Below are 18,241 nucleotides of genomic sequence, written 5' to 3' on the forward strand. Positions count from 1 at the left end.
TTTAAGAACATTAACCAAATTAATTGTAACAGTAGTTTGCAAATATGTGTTCTTACCTCAAAGATGCATAGAAGACTCTTCTTTTTCTTGAGTGTTTGAAGCACACAATGATTGACATCACTAAGAGCCAGTGGGGTGGCATATGGGGTGGCCAATCACATCACAAGAGTGGCAGGTGCCACCCCTCTAGCTCAGCCCCTGTTGTCCAACATGCTTGGAACAACCTCCTTGCTGATTGTCTTATAGAACTGCAGGACAGCGTTGGCTATCGCAGAGAAGTGATGCAGCTTTAACGCCAAAGGGTGGTCACAAAAAATATTGATTTGATTCAGTTTTTAACTATTCTGCCAAAATACTAAAATGTAATGTCAAATATATAGTACATTTATTTAGGACCTTTAATTTTTTCAAAGAATCTCATCTGTACAGAATGTTATACAGGTGCCTAAGACTTCTGCACAGTACTGTATATAAACAGGACATTGTTTTTCTACCTGGAAATATGTCTGCTTCTGATTTAGACCACACCACAATCCAAGTATTTCTAAAGTCCCTCTCTTGTTCAAAATTTAAGATACAAAAAGAGCTTCTCAAGAAGCAAAGAGGTCTTCTCAATTTGGCCAGCACTTATTTCCATGTTAGCCTGTTTTAACACATGAAAATGTGTCCTGGCAATTACTTCCCATCGATGGGAATCACAATGGTCTAAATATCAAGAACCATATATTTTACTCTGCTGAACCCTACACAAAAGACAGTCACTAAAAATAAAAGAATAATGTTTTTATTTTTCGTGGTAAAAATATTTTAACTACGACATGTTTTTGTCCAAGACAAAAACATGTTTAAAAAAAATGTCATGCAAATTACAATTCACTGAGGCATTTTGTGTGTCTTATTTGCCTCGGCATCCTTTTAGGAAAAGCCTTGTCTTAGTCTACCAAAGATTAATATAACTTATATAGAAAACATGGAATGAGAATTCTTATCTACTTCTTATACCACCCAATGTTTCTCATTATGATATGTATATTGAATATTTGATGAGGTTATCTGCAACATACAGTTGTTGTTTGCACACAGAGGGTGTCTTGAAATAATTACAAATATTTATTTCCATTGGATTGTTTCTTGTGATTGTGATTCAAACTATCAAGCCTCAATGCTTGCATCAGAAAGTGTACTTTTATCCATTATCTGAAGATACATGTTGGTTTTAAATATGTGAAATATTTTTAAACAAAGTACAGTGGGGCAAAAAAGTATTTAGTCAGCCACCAATTGTGCAAGTTCTCCCACTTAAAAAGATGAGAGGCCTGTAATTTACCTCAACTATGAGAGACAAAATGAGAAAAAAAAATATCCAGAAAATCACATTGTCTGATTTTTAAAGAATTTATTTGCAAATTATGGTGGAAAATAAGTATTTGGTCAATAACAAAAGTTCATCTCAATACTTTGTTATATACCCTTTGTTGGCAATGACAGAGGTCAAACGTTTTCTGTAAGTATTCACAAGGTTTTCACACACTGTTGCTGGTATTTTGGCCCATTCCTCCATGCAGATCTCCTCTAGAGCAGTGATGTTTTGGGGCTGTCGCTGGGCAACACGGACTTTCAACTCCCTCCAAAAATTTTCTATGGGGTTGAGATCTGGAGACTGGCTAGGCCACTCCAGGACCTTGAAATGCTTCTTTCGAAGCCACTCCTTCGTTGCCCGGGCAGTGTGTTTGGGATCATTGTCAGGCTGAAAGACCCAGCCATGTTTCATCTTCAATGCCCTTGCTGATGCAAGGAGGTTTTCACTCAAAATCTCACGATACATGGCCCCATTCATTCTTTCCTTTACACGGATCAGTCGTCCTGGTCCCTTTGCAGAAAAACAGCCCAAAAGCATGATGTTTCCACCCCCATGCTTCACAGTAGATATGGTGTTCTTTGGATGCAACTCAGCATTCTTTCTCCTCCAAACACGACAAGTTGAGTTTTTACCAAAAAGTTCTATTTTGGTTTCATCTGACCATATGACATTCTCCCAATCCTCTTCTGGATCATCAAAATGCTCTCTAGCAAACTTCAGACGGGCCTGGACATGTACTGGCTTAAGCAGAGGGACACGTTTGGCACTGCAGGATTTGAGTCCCTGGCGGCGTAGTATGTTACTGATGGTAGCCTTTGTTACTTTGGTCCCAGCTCTCTGCAGGTCATTCACTAGGTCCCCCCGTGTGGTTCTGGGATTTTTGCTCACCGTTCTTGTGATCATTTTGACCCCACAGGGTGAGATCTTGCGTGGAGCCCCAGATCAAGGGAGATTATCAGTGGTCTTGTATGTCTTCCATTTTCTAATAATTGCTCCCACAGTTGATTTCTTCACACCAAGCTGCTTACCGATTGCAGATTCAGGCTTCCCAGCCTGGTGCAGGTCTACAATTTTGTTTCTGGTGTCCTTTGACAGCTCTTTGGTCTTGGCCATAGTGGAGTTTGGAGTGTGACTGTTTGAGGTTGTGGACAGGTGTCTTTTATACTGATAACGAGTTCAAACAGGTGCCATTAATACAGGCAACGAGTGGAGGACAAAGGAGCCTCTTCAAGAAGAAGTTACAGGTCTGTGAGAGCCAGAAATCTTGCTTGTTTGTAGGTGACCAAATACTTATTTTACCGAGGAATTTACCAATTAATTCATTAAAAATCCTACAATGTGATTTCCTGGATTCTTTCCCCCCATTCTGTCTCTCATAGTTGAAGTGTACCTATGATGAAAATTACAGGCCTCTCTCATCTTTTTAAGTGGGAGAACTTGCACAATTGGTGGCTAACTAAATACTTTTTTGCCCCACTGTATTTAACTGTAATGGAATTCTTTATACATAATCATAGATTTCCTAGCTAAGACTAGCATCTGCCTCTGCTGTACTGATTCCATAATGTAGCAATCACAGTGTGGTTCTAGAAGACCCATTAAATTGGTTTTGCATTGTAATTACACATGAAAAGGGCCTTACACTATTCGCTGCCTGACTGTCTAATTCAGTTATCAAGTACATTTTTGTCACAATGTTAGAATAATAAATAATTGAAACATTTTTTTTCGGCCATTCCATTGATTTATAATGTCTGCTTAACAAAACGTTTATAGCCTTGGGAAGTAGCAGGATGATCATTATTCAAATTCTTAGCCCAAAATTGTATATGGAATACAATGGCCAGGCACAATATGACAATATGAGTGCAAAACAAAGGCTGGTCTATAAGAGTTTTCACTCAAAAAATTACATGTAATGTAATTAAATGCCAATGACAGTCAAGGAAGCCATTATGAGGCTGACAAATAAGGCTGAGGCAAATAAGCTTGCCAAAACTGTAAACTGTTTGGAACATCATTCAGAAAAAAAACAGTGGTTGTGTATCGTGGGCTCCACAAATATTGGCAAATATAACCTCTTTTGCACTTAAATACTGAGTCACAAACAGGAAACAGGTTGTTACATTCGGTCAGAGACCCAAGCGCAGACCTAGGGATAATCAGAATCATGTTTATTACAGTCCAATAATCAAGCCAGGTATTCCAATAAACACAATGCCAAATCGAGTAGCAAGAGAAGTGGTGAGAAAATAATCCAAGGTGAAAAATCCAAAGAGGTACGAGCAGAGGTACGAAGGATAAGGCAAGCGGAGGGTCAAAAAACACGAAGCGAAGATCAAAACCAACAAAACACAAAGGCAACAAAACGGGTAAAGGGTGTCTCAGGAATCTTGAGCAATACAGGTTTACTAAGAATCGGCTACTGCAAAGATGATCAACGTTCTGACAAAGGTTACTGCGGAGACTGAGGTTTAAATACATGAGGGAAGGTGACAATCTAGGTGGGGCTCGGGAGAAAGGTGGGCTAAACAAATAGAAAACAGGTGGGAAACATAATTGGGTAATGATGGTACAGTGGTTTTGTGCCTCATTTGGTACTTCTGCCTCAGGAAATCAGCCGGGTGGTGGCAGATTTTGGGGTTTTTCCACAGTAATTACTTGTAATAATTACACGCATATGTAAGCAGTATGAAATATTTGCAGGTTCCGACAGTTGGGGGGCAGCAGTGCCCTTTTTCTCAGGATGCGTACAACCCCGGTGGAAAATCCAGCTACGACCAGTTTGAAATGATAAACTACCAGCTGTTTCAAAATATAGCTTTAGCTGGTCAACCAGCTAAAGTATGGAGCACTATGAAGCAAGATTACGGGGTTAGCGACCTAACCTAAGCACTAACCCTGGGTTTTCTGTACTAGAAAGCTGAGTTACTTTAAATCAGCGACTTATGCTGCAAGGCTATCCTGGTCCAGGACAGGTTATGTTCAAGCCAGAGCCGTAGAAAGAGAGAGTTGCGTCAAAACACTCGTTATTCTGAAGTGTGGGAAAAATGCGTTGTTAATTGTGTTGTGGGAAAAATGCGTTGTTAATTAATTCAAGCTGCTTCATTCCTTTCTTCCACAAAAATCTACCCAGCGCTTACTGCAATATGCTGATTATCTTTGAATTATACTCAAGTTTGACTTTGCAGAAGTACTTTGTATGAGTAATTAGATCATTATCCATGAGTGAATTGGCCTATTTTATTTATTTATTTTATATTCGCTGCAGTAGCTGTACATCAGTGACAAATGCGTTTACACTATTTTGTGATAGGCCAGTTCCTCCCTGGTTCCTCTCCCCCTTAGATCAGTAAAGATTACTGCCTACTGCTATTTTCCTCATTTCACTATTGTGCATGTCAAGAAACTGTCGCGTGAACTTGTTCCGATCATAGATTAAGGATATAACAAGTTAACTAGTATCTTGTCATAGTGTGACCAGAAATGTGTTCAAGATCGTAAACCTAAACTTTAGACTGTTGGCGGTCAAAATGAGCTAACTATGGAGTGACAGAAAGCAGAATGTAAATGATATAATGGTGATTACATGTGTCACATCACGGTAAACCCAACAGTGATCAAAATAATTCACGAAAGACGTTGCAGTGCTTTACAGTTCAATGGGCGCTGCTATCTTGTTTTTCCACATTCAACTAAAGATAATACATTATAGAGATGGTTCATTTGCTTCCAACACAATCCCACTCAATTCCCCATCACGTCTTCCGGGAAGTCATCTTTGTGACATTATTATCTTTGTTTTGACCACAGCATGTAGGATTACGGTATAGTATTAATACTATATTTACAATACGTTCAGCACTCAAGAACAGCTGCTGCACGTGGAAAAAAAACTGGCCACTGGAAATATTTTTGAACTTCAGCCTGAAAGGGTTAAATGCTCTCCATTTGTAAATGATTTTCTGCACAGTAGACTGATGGAGCTCAAATCGTTTTGCTTACTACCCTCTTCGTTGTCTTGTGAGATCTCCTTTCCTCTGCATGGTGCACCGCATGGTGCTTTTTATTAACCTGTATAGGTTACCAGGTTTCTTATGTCTATTTAGCTCACTCAACTTTTTCCTGAAGATCTCTGATAAAATTAAGATTTCATGGTAAAAACAAAAAAATGTCTAATTGCAAAAGTGATTCACATTCAGCACTGTAATTATATCATTTTGTTTTTTTTTTCAATTCAATTTTGCCATTGTTCCTACCACAGAACTGTGCTTGATAGTGCAGTACAATAGAGAATACAACTGATTGAAGTGTGGGATGTCACGCTAACGTAAATAATCATGGGCAATGCCCTTCAGTGAAGTCTGGTTCAATGCTGACTCACATGAAGGCTGCAAGGGCTTGTATAGTTTGGAATAAGAAATTGTCATGATCTATGTTTTCTGTCTTGGTATTTTTCTACATCCCCTGCGTTTTCGCCTTTTATTTCCCTCTATGCTTTCCGTAGTTCTATTTTCTGTTAATTGATATTCATTAGTTTCACCTGTTTTGTCAGTTCGTTGCTCTGTCTATCGACCTGTTTTGTGACCCCCCAACCACTGATTCCTGAATTACCCTTCTGTCTGATTCAGACCCGCTGTATATGGACTTTGCTTGGACTTTTGGTTTGTGACGATTTGGATTAACCCCTCTGTGTCTGTTTGCCCTGGTCACAAACCTTTGCCTGGACTTTTGATAATAAAACTGTTATCTATTGCCTCTGATATTCCTGTTTGCCTGTGTTGGACCATTGTTTGTTTCCTTATTGGAAATACAACAACTTCGCTACTGGTTCCTGTGTTCCGATACCTGACAAAAATGGGACAGCCTAAGCCTCCAAAGGTTCTCACGGGTACCTGCATTTGAAGTGCACAAGTGCTTAATTGTGCGGTTTGGGACTGGGCCAGTCACTCAGTTACAGACAATAACTGTTCTAGGCTGGCCCCCAGGGCAAAAACTGGTTCAATTACTGTTAATAGATATTGGTTATAATTGGGTGAAAACACTGTACAATGGCACACTCAATATTCACTCACACACTCATACCTACGGGTAATTTAGATTCTCCAATCAACCTAACCTGCATGTCTTTGGACTGTGGGAGGAAACCGGTGTACCCAGAGGAAACCCACACGAACACGGGGAGAACATGCAAACTCCTCACAGAGAGGCCCCGGCCGACCAGGATTCTAACCCAGCTAGCTACATGGTAAAATGGCTGGGAGAGTGTTAGCTAATGCCAGCTAGTTAACTAGCTAACCTATAGTTAGGCTTTTAAAAGTAGTGCGATCTGGCTAGCCGACTGGCTAATATGAGATATTTCTCATTACACATGCAGAAAACACGCAATATCACCAGCAAGATAATATGCAAATACAGTGTTTATGGCAGACAACTGCCGCCTCCTTTGGATTTGACTGAAGAAATGCATTTCAGGCCTCAGAATTATCCTTGAAATGGAAAAATGATGCCAACTATACTTGTAAATCATGCATTGTTATGCTTGCTAGCTAAAATAATATAACATATTGTCTGCTGTCAATAAAACCTATTGTTGAGACTGAGAATCAATGAAACCAAAAATGTATCACCAATGAATGGCAAAATACCACTTTTTACCAGTAGAGGGCATCCGCGGATGGGGAGAATGGGGTTCTCTTTACTCTACAGTTAGTTTAGTTATCAAGTGGGCTGAATATATTCCTTAATGTAAGTTCTCAGCCAAGGATTTTATTTTTAATGAATATTTACAATGACCTATCAAGTATTCATTGAGCATCCTGGTGTAAAAACCCAAAAAGAAATTGAAGTGAAATGTTTGCTGAAAGCCTCAAAAGCCAGGAATTTTTATTGTTCAGTCCTAGTGCTAACACTAGCTTTCGCTCCATCAAGGTATTAGCACAGATCTTTGCTATAGCCCTGTAGTTTATATTCTATTTGAATTTGAGCAGAACAAGACTCACATTTATATCCAATTATTTGCATAGCATTAACACGGCAGTATATTATTTAAATAAATCCAACAGATACAAAACTAATTGTATATATTACTTACAGCATTATAACATTTATTCCTACAGTGAGAATAAAAGTGATTTGTGGGTGACACTATCATTGAGTGAATGTGAATGCACAGTAGTTAGCCATGACTTGGTTTAATTGGTCAGTTGCTTTTGGAGAAGTGAATAATAACATATAGGCCCATAATATGTACATACTGGAGACTATACACAGGTATCAGGTTTCATTTGGCGGTTTGCTTCTGCGGCAAGAATGTCGTGGGCTGGGAAGAAATACTTGCAAGTTGCGGGCAGTCGCATTGCATTTTGGCCTGTAACGGGTGGATCGGTCATTTGTAGCATGATTGTCCATAATCAATACTGTTAACTAATGAATAAACGGGTAACGCAATTATTGAACTGCTACAATTTTAGTTATTTATGGCTCTATTTCATGTCACTATGGTAATAGTGCTAATTATGCTCTAGCAAAGCAGTGTACCATAATTTCCAGTTGTATTTCGGGTAGACATCTAAACCAGAGATTGAGGGTCTCAGCAAGCTAGCTAGCTAGTTTAGCCTAAGTAAGATAATGGATTTCAGGTTTTCACTTTAAGATCAACCAAAAATTGACATAAACAATGTTCACTGACTGACAGATTTACACAATAAAACCAAGGGGTCAAAACTAAAGCAAGGATTTCATTGGCAGTTTCTTCCATTTATTACCAAGGCGACTGTAATATAGTTAATTAGGTAGCTAAAGTAGCTAGCTCTTTTTATTTTTGTTTATTTTATTATTTCATTATTATTATTATTTTTATTTTTTTCGATCATTTCTGGTCTTTTTTAATTTTTTTTGTTTTAACATACAAAACCAACAAAAAGGGATCTCACAACAGTACACATAAGAGAACACACAATACACATACAGTAGGAGAACACAAACAGTACACATAAGAGAAAACAAACAACACAAAAAACTAAAACTTTACATGTAAGAGAGCGGACAAGGACAACAGAGAAAAATAAAAATAAAGAAATGAAAAATGGAGTACAAATTGTATGAGTAAGATATCAAAAGATGAAGAGAGATGGCAAAAGTAATGTTTCAGAACAGCCTATGTATATAAGAAATAGCTTGTGACCAAATACCTAAAGTTTCTGCTTTCGCTCCATTGACCATAGCTGTTTTTCCAGAATACAAATGTCATAGAACATCGCGGCCCAGATTCTGTTCAAAACAATGGGTTCAAACCAGCTCTTTAAAATAGTTTTTTTAGCAGCTGTTGTATGAGGTTGAGGAATGGCGGAGAGCCAAGCGCGACTAAGGGTAATCCCTAGTAAGCGGGCACGCGAACGTGTCCGCCACTAAACCCAGGGAGGTCGAGGACACAAAAACAACTCGGAGACAGCTCCGACCAAATAAAGAAAATAGCCCCAAAAAACGGCTAATAAAAATAAAGCAACCCTTAAAAACCAGGGCGAATAACACAACCAAAAGAGGGCTAAAAGGCGAGCCCTGAAACCCCGGACCGGGGATCCCCAAAATAAAAGTACAACCTAGTAAAAAAGACTAGGTAAACAAAATAAACAGCCGTGAGTCGCAGCTCCGGAAAACGCACAAACCAAAATATATACCGGGGACAACGTCCCTCACCCACAGACTCACACGAGCCAAAAACAAAAGAGAAAATAAAACTAAAGAACCTACAGGAAGGTGTTCGCAGTGTACACACACACACAACGAGCAGAACACCTTCCTTACCTTTTTTTTCATTTTGTTTTTTCTTTTAAATTCAAAACCCAGAACCAGCACAATACCTGACTCATTTAACCGTGAGTCTACCGTGTGCTTACCAGCTTGGTGGCAGTGCGAACAGTGACACCAAAGCATCGACCGATGGTCAAAGAGGGCTTTAAATACCTTCTGGAGGTAGCCACCCTGTTGGCACTAATGAGCACCAGGTGAAAATAATAAACCCCTGGTGGCCTCCCAACCCTGACAGGACCCCCCTTCTAAGGAGCGGCCCCAGACGATCCTTCAGCCCCCCGCCTGCGGAATTCGCGGATGAGCTCTGGGTCCAAAATGTCCCTAGAGGGGACCCAAGAGCGCTCCTCGGGGCCATAGCCCTCCCAGTCCACGAGGTACTGCTTACCCCTGCCCACGCGGCGCTCAGCCAGGATGCGGCGCACCGTATAGACCGGGCCCCCATCAATGACCCGTGGAGGTGGAGGAGGAGCCTCCGCCGGGGCCAGCACACTTGTCAGCACCGGTTTGAGGCGGGAGACATGGAAGGTGGGGTGAATTCTCATTGACCGGGGCAGTTGGAGGCGCACCGTCACCGGATTGATTTTTTAAATAATTTTGAAAGGGCCCACGTAGCGAGGAGCGAGCTTACGGGACTCGACCCGCAATGGCAGATCCCGAGTGGATAGCCACACTCTCTGCCCTACCCTGTAGGAGGGGGCTGAAAGGCGACGCCTCTTTTGGGTAGCCGTAGCCCGTAGGAGCGCAGCCCGTACTTTATTCCAGGTGACCCGGCACCGCCGAACAAAAGCCTCACTTCAACCCCCCTCTCCAGTTCCGGGAACAGTGGCGGAGCGTAACCAAATTGAGCCTCAAAGGGCGAGAGCCCTGTGGAGGCGTTGCGCAGAGTGTTGTGCGCGTACTCTGCCCACATGAGTTGGCGACTCCATGAATTGGGGTTGGCAGCGGCTAGACACCGGAGTGTGTTCTCCAGCGTCTGGTTTGTGCGTTCCGTCTGCCCATTGGTCTCAGGGTGAAAGCCCGAGGAGAGGCTCACAGAGGCCCCTAACAGAGAGCAGAATGCACGCCAGAAACGAGACGCGAACTGGGTCCGCGGTCAGACACCACGTCCTGAGGCAGACCATGCAATCTAAAAACGTGGTCGACCACCAACCGTGCGGTTTCCGCTGCCGACGGTAATTTTGGTAGCGCCACGAAATGAGCCACCTTGGAAAACCGATCAACCACCACCAAAATAATCGTGTTGCTTTCAGATGACGGCAACCCCGTAATGAAATCCAGGGCCACGTGGCTCCAAGGACGCCTCGGGATGGGTAATGGCCGTAATAGCCCTGAGGGAGGCTGGTGCGAGCCCTTGCTGCGGGCACAGACTGAACAGGCGGCCACAAACTCCCGAACATCCTTTTCCATCCCGGGCCACCAGAACTGCCTGGACAAAAAATCCCTGGTGTGGTGAACCCCGGGATGCCCTGCCAGCTGTGAGGCATGTCTCCACTGCAGCACCTGGGACCGGACCCCAGCGGGCACGAAGAGGCAATGAGGCGGACCCCCTCCTGGATCCGGCTCTAGGCGCAACACTCTTCGTACCGCCGACTCAACCTTCCAGATCACTGGCGCCACTATCTGATCTCTAGGGAGAATGGGTTGAGGAGTGTGCTCCCTGTCGGTATTATCAAACACCCAGGAGAGGGCGTCGGGTTTCGTGTTTTTTGACCCTGGACGGTATGTCAGAATAAACGAAAAACGCACAAAAAACAGCGCCCAGCGGGCCTGACGCGAGTTGCGTGTCTTGGCAGTTTGTATGTATTCTAGATTTTTGTGGTCCGTCCACACCGTGAACGGATGCTCCGCCCCCTCCAGCCAGTGACGCCACTCTTCCAGGGCTAATTTGACCGCCAGAAGTTCCCTATCCCCCACGTCGTAATTTCTCTCGGCCTGGGACAGCGACCGAGAGAAAAACGCACAGGGATGCACTTTTTGGTCTAGGGGAGACCGTTATGATAGAATGGCGCCCACCCCCAGCTCGGAGGCATCGACCTCCACAATAAATGGAAGAGAAGGGTTCGGAGTTATTAGGATAGGTTCGGTACAGAATCTTCTTTTTAACTCCACAAACGCCGCCTCCGCACGGGGAGTCCACACAAAGCGCGCCGGAGCAGTCTTCCTGGTAAGCGCAGTGATGGGTGCAACCACCGTGCTAAAATTTCTAATAAAACGGCGATAAAAATTGGCAAACCCTAAGAATCTCTGCACCTGCTTGATAGATTCAGGAGTAGGCCAATTCCTAACAGCTGCTACTTTCGCTGGGTCCATTTCGGTTTTTCCCGCAGACACAATAAACCCAAGAAACGAAACGGTGTTAGCGTGAAAAACGCATTTCTCCGCCTTGACAAACAGGCGAGCTTCTAAAAGGCGTGTCAGAACCAGAGTCACGTGCCGAATGTGTTCAGAGATATTGTTGGAGAAAATTAAAATATCGTCCAGATAGACAAACACAAATTTCTCCAGCATCTCCCTGAGCACATCATTAACCAGCGCCTGAAATACTGCAGGGGCGTTGGTGAGGCCAAACGGCATGACCAGGTATTCATAATGACCGGTGTGCGTGTTAAAAGCCGTTTTCCATTCGTCGCCCTCGCGTATGCGTACAAGATTGTACGCATTACGGAGGTCGAGCTTGGAAAAAACGGACACTGACTGCAGACGCTCGAACGCTGAGTTCATCAGCGGCAGGGGGTACCTATTTTTGATGGTTATAGCATTTAACCCCCTATAATCAATGCAGGGTCTTAGACCCCCGTCTTTCTTTTTCACAAAAAAGAATCCTGCCCCCGCCGGTGATGTAGACGGTCTAATGAACCCGTTCGCCAATGCGTCGCAAATATATTCCTTCATAGACTCGCTCTCAGGCACCGACAATGAATAAAGCGCACCCCTGGGCGGGATTGCACTAGGGAATAGTTCAATCGCACAGTCATATGACCGGTGCGGAGGTAACGTAGTGGCCCGTTGTTTGCTAAATACCTCCGCTACCTTGCTATATTCCCTGGGCACATTAGGTGGGAGTGGAAACGCAATCGCCCCTACCATCCGGCCCTCCTCCCCACTGTCAGAAGCCCGAAAGTCCCAGTCAGTGACGTCACTGCCCTCCCCCTCGTCAACGGGGGGATTCCAATCGCAGGCTGAATCCCATTCCAGACTCTCCACCTGCTCCTCCGTGTCCGGAGTCCTAATCTGAGGGCTGGGGAACCCCCTAGCCTCCTCTTCCTCCAACTCTGACTCTATGTCAATCTCTATGGGAGGAGCCGCGGGAGTGTGTGTCTGATCGGAGTGGTTAGTGCAGTGCGGACCCCACCGGGACACCGGATTGCTCCGGTCTCCCCAGTTTATTTGGGGTTGGTGTTTAGTTAACCACACATGACCCAATACGATCGGGTAAGCCGGGGATTCCACCAAAAAGAAATAAATACGTTCCCGGTGCCCCAGAAACGGGATCCGCATTACCACCCGCTCAGTCATCTGACGTACAACCCCCGACCCCAACGGGCGACCGTCAAGCGCCGTGATGGATTGGGGCTGTGGTAAAGGTTGGACCCGCAGTTTCTGGTGTTTAGCCCACTGACGGTCAATAAAGTTGTCAACCGCCCCGGAATCAATAAAGGCGTCTGCCCTAACCACACCCCCCTTCCACGTCAGTTCGACGGGGAGAAATGTGCGAAAACTGGTACCTCTAACCAGTCCCACTAGTGACTTTCGCTCCACTAGTGGGACTGCTCTTTTTGCTTTCCGGTCGGGGCAGTTCCTAATCTGATGCCCAGACCGTCTGCAAAAGAAACACAGCCCCTCTCTCCAGGGACGCCTCTTATGGCGCGCCAGGGTAGCACTGTCCAGCTCACATCGGCTTCTCCCCTGTGTGTGTACCTTGTCTCCCCTCGGTACTGACAACCCTGCCTGGGGGAGGCGAAATCGGCCAGTTTGACCCGCCCCTTCTGCCCGCTCTCTCCCTCTCCCGTTCCCGAACCCGGTTATCTATACGGATCACTGCAGAAATCAGCGACCCTAAACTACCCGGTGGTTCCATGGTAGCCAGAGCGTCCCTGACAGGGTCTGATAAGGCGCTCGAGAACAGGGTCATGAGCGGATCGTCCGCCCACCCAGTCTCCCCTGCCAGAGCCTGAAACTCTACCGAAAACTCTGCAATACTCTGGGTACCCTGTTTTATCCAGGTTAACCGAGACGCCGCCTCTTTGCCGGTGACATCGTGGTCGAACACTCGTGCCATCTCTTGCATGAGGAGCTGAGAATTATTCATGAGGGGAGCCTGTCCCCGGATCAGCGGATCCGCCCAGGTCAGAGCCGTCCCGGTGAACAGGGATAAAATAAAAGCAACCCGAGAATCCTCAGTAGAGAAACGTGAGGGTTGGGACTGGGAGAGGAACCCCCTACATTTCCCCGCCTCTCCACCATACCGTAAAGGAAGCTGTAGCTTGGGCTCCCTGACCATAGGTGTAATGGGTTGGTAAGTGTGAGAGACTGGTTGGGGAGGATTGGACAGTTGAGGGGTATCAGGGGCTGGTGCTTGTGCCTGGGAGGAACGGAACTCGCTCGCTAATTGACGGAAGGTTTCGGCGAGTCCTAATAGCACATCCTGCTGCTGACCTAACCTGGCCAATATTTCATCCTGGCGTTGAAACACCATAGTCTGCTGTTCGGCAGTAGCGGTTTGTTGCACACGCAACACCTGTAACCCCTGTTCCTGCCTAATCAGAGCAGCCTGCTGCGCGGCTACAACCGCCTCCAGCGGAGAATGCCCCGCCTCAATCACCGCACTAGTCGCTGGTCTCTCCATGATGGCTTTGGTGTTCTATGAGGTTGAGGAATGGCGGAGAGCCAGGCGCGACTAAGGGTAATCCCTAGTAAGCGGGCACGCGAACGTGTCCGCCACTAAACCCAGGGAGGTCGAGGACACGAAAACAACTTGGAGACAGCTCCGACCAAATAAAGAAAATAGCCCCAAAAAACGGCTAATGAAAATAAAGCAACCCTTAAAAACCAGGGCGAATAACACAACCAAAAGAGGGCTAAAAGGCGAGCCCTGAAACCCCGGACCGGGGATCCCCAAAATAAAAGTACAACCTAGTAAAAAAGACTAGGTAAACAAAATAAACAGCCGTGAGTCGCAGCTCCGGAAAACGCACAAACCAAAATATATACCGGGGACAACGTCCCTCACCCACAGACTCACACGAGCCAAAAACAAAAGAGAAAATAAAACTAAAGAACCTACAGGAAGGTGTTCGCAGTGTACACACACACACAACGAGCAGAACACCTTCCTTACCTTTTTTTTCGTTTTGTTTTTTCTTTTAAATTCAAAACCCAGAACCAGCACAATACCTGACTCATTTAACCGTGAGTCTACCGTGTGCTCACCAGCTTGGTGGCAGTGCGAACAGTGACACCAAAGCATCGACCGATGGTCAAAGAGGGCTTTAAATACCTTCTGGAGGTAGCCACCCTGTTGGCACTAATGAGCACCAGGTGAAAATAATAAACCCCTGGTGGCCACAACCGGTACTACCTCCCAACCCTGACATGTTGAGGCTGCGAGGATGATTCGCTTCTCAAAGTATGATGGATTGACAATCGGGTTGTAACCAAAGAGTAGAAGGTGTATCAACTATGTGTTCCCAGAGATATTTAACAGAGGGACAATGCCAGAACATATGTAGAAAGTTTCCCACCTCAGAGTTTGAACATCGGTCACAAAGATCGCTGCTAATAAGTTTTATTTTATATCTGTGCACTGGTGTAAAATACACTCTGTGTGCAAATTTAAAATTAATCAGTTGATGAGCGAGATTCTTGGAAGATGAAAATACGTTATTCCATATCATAGACCAGTCTAGATCAAAGCCTCAGTTGTGTAGATCTGATTCCGAAGTTGTGGTAACAGATAAACATTTAACATTGTAGTGAACTAACTTATTATACATTAAGGAAACAAACCCAGATGTTTTAGCAGAGTGGATAAGGTTTATCAAGGAATGAGATGGGACCGGAGTATCCCAAGGTACTCCGTATGCTTTAAGAGCTGTACGAAGTTGGAGATATAGGAACCATGAGGAACCCGGTAGAGTAAGCCTCCTTCAGATCTTGAAAAGAGCAGAGACCTTGTTGATTGAAAATGTCGCGAAGCGTGTGTATACCAAGGTTAGCCCATTGGGGGAAACTAAAAGGCACGGAGCTGGTCTAGATACAGTTGTTGTTCCAAATAGGGGTCCTGTCATGAAATTTACAGACGGAATGCCGTTTTTTTTTCAATTTGGTACCAAATGGACAACATATTTGAAATGATCCCATACCCAACCGTGTGGACCGAATTTTAGCGCCACAAAAGGGTAGGTCTTGGATTCTAGTAGGATAGCAAAAGGCGTTTTCTAGCTGACGCCATGGTACCCCAGAGGAGGAATCCAGCCAGACCTTCAGGGATCTAAGCTGGAAGGCCCAGTAATAGCATTTAAAGTTAGGGAGGGCAATGCCGCCTAACATTTTGGGACGTGATAAGGTAGAGAGACTAATAGAGGGATGTTTCCCTTTCCAAAGAAAGTTCCTGCATGTTGCATCCAGCCCTGCAAACATATTGGGAGGGGGTGAAAGAGGGAGCATTGAGAAAAGGAAGTTAAGACGAGGTAAGATGTTCATTTTAATAACAGAAATGCGTCCCTGAGACACATGGAGAGGAGACCATTTGGCTAAATCAGTTTTGACTTTAACCAGTGCTGAATTAAAGTTGTCTTTAACCATGGAAAAGAGGCTAGGTATAATTTGAATCCCCAAATAAGTAAAGCCATTGTGCTCCACGGTAATTGGGAGTGAGCTTTTTTGCAGCAAGATTTAACGGCATTAGAAGGAATTTAAAACCAGAAAAGGACACAAATTCCTCAAAGAGGTTGAGGAAATGTGGGATAGAGTTATCAAAATCAGACAAATACATCAGAATCCGCGTAAAGAGAGATGGAGTGAGTGGTTCCTTTGATAGAGATGTTTGATATATTTTGATGTTGTCTGGCTAGAGGCTCTAAAGATAGTGCAGATAGGCCAGGTGATAGATCTACTAGGCAAGGCTGTCCTCTATGTAGCATGAACTGAGGTGCACCAGGGTGTCCAGTTTGGACGCGTGCAGTGGGGTCAGCGTAGAGGATACGAATCATTTTAATAAATGAGGGTCCGAAGCCAAGATGTTCCAAGACTGCCCATAAATAATCCCACTCCATGCGGTCAAAGGCCTTCTCGGCATCCAGTGAAAGAACTGCACAAGGCTGCTTTTGAGTTGAGGAGAATTCAATAATATGTAATAGTCTGCGAATGTTATCCGAAGCTAAACGACCCTTAATAAAACTAGATGCGAAATAACATTGTCCAGTCACCCTATAGTTTGAGATCGCAGTTTAGAATTGAAAGAGGTCTATAGCTGGCACATTCCAGAGGATCTTTCCCTTTCTTTAAGAGAAGAGTGATTCAAATGGGAGAAGGAGAGACAAATACCTCTTATACAGCATTTTGTTGTTTCCCAAAGGGTATGTGGGTCAATCCATGATTCTAGTCAGAAACTCGTCGTTCTGCAATAGAGATGTGTTAAAACGCCACCTTTTAAACACAATGGGCCCAGGTATGAAATTGATAGAAATTAGAACAGGGGAGTGATCTGAAAGAAGCATTGGGAGAAAAGATGCGTACTGTACATCTTTTAAGAGAGCTGGGGAGATAAATAAATAATCTATTCTTGAAAAAGGATAATGGTGGGAAGAATAAAAGGTAAAATCTTTAGTGGTCGGATTCCGCAGGCGCCAGACATCTACAATATTTAAGTCCTGTAGAAATAATTTAAAATAGATGGATGAAGTTCTACGGACAGATATTTTAGGGTTGGTTGAGTCCATGGAAGGGTCCACCAACAAATTAAAATCGCCTCCCAGAATCAGCTTAGAGTCTGCGAAATCCAACAACTTCAGATTCACATTGTCAAAAAAGAGAGAGTTGAATACATTGGGGGCATAAATTGAAGACATACACAATTGTGTACCATTGAGGATAATGGTTGCATAACAGAACCTACCCTCAGCATTTCCACCGGTTTTTATAATTTTTGCATTGAGTTTCCTTTTAATTACAATTAATACACCCTTAGATTTATTAGAAGCACATGAGAAAGCTATAACCTTATAGAACCTATTATTAAATCTGCAAATGTCTACCTCTTTAAAATTAGTTTCTTGTATGAAGCCAAGATCTACATTCTTGAGTTTTAAAAATTCTAGACACTTTACCCTTTTCACCGGTGAATTCAAGCCTCGTACATTCAAAGTCATGATATTGAGATTAATCATGAGGTAAGAGAGAGTAAACTATTATTGATGCTGCATACACATGAGAGGCCATATTGAAAAAGCATTACATAGAGCCAAGACTGGAAATGAACACCACAAAACAGAAATACAGACAAAAAGACACAAAAGGAAAAAAGGGATAAACTAAGTACCGTTGTAGAACCATATAGTTGAGAAAGGATGTAACATAAAAGCCAGCATGCCAGGGGACAAACCGGAGGAGCCCCTGTAAGGGTACTGGCAGGATGGAGCATAACGGTGCTCCTTGGGACGCCGACACAGAGTGTTTACCACCTCCGAACCTCCAAAACCCAATTAATATAATTAGACACAACCAGAATTGAGATTACCACCAGTGATAATTATAACAGTTGCTTTAATAAAATAATAATAATAAAATGATGTGGAAAGCAGTAGGCCTTGTGATAGTAGTCCAGGCTACAGATCTTTACCACCATCTTGTCTGCCTTTCCTTCATAAGCATAAAGATAGCACGGGTCCATTAAATAAACAGGAGACAGGAGGGGAAAAAAAAGAATATTCCTGATAATCAAGAGTTTGTAACCTTTACAGTAATAGAAACTGGCCATTCTGGGTCAGGATCACTGAGTTAGGTCTAGTTCAATTTTGATTAATCTTCACAATAGGCTACACGTTTAGCAAAGCTTTCGTTTTCTTTACA

Source organism: Conger conger, chromosome 3, assembly GCF_963514075.1.
Source record: "Conger conger chromosome 3, fConCon1.1, whole genome shotgun sequence".
Classification (NCBI taxonomy): domain Eukaryota; kingdom Metazoa; phylum Chordata; class Actinopteri; order Anguilliformes; family Congridae; genus Conger; species Conger conger.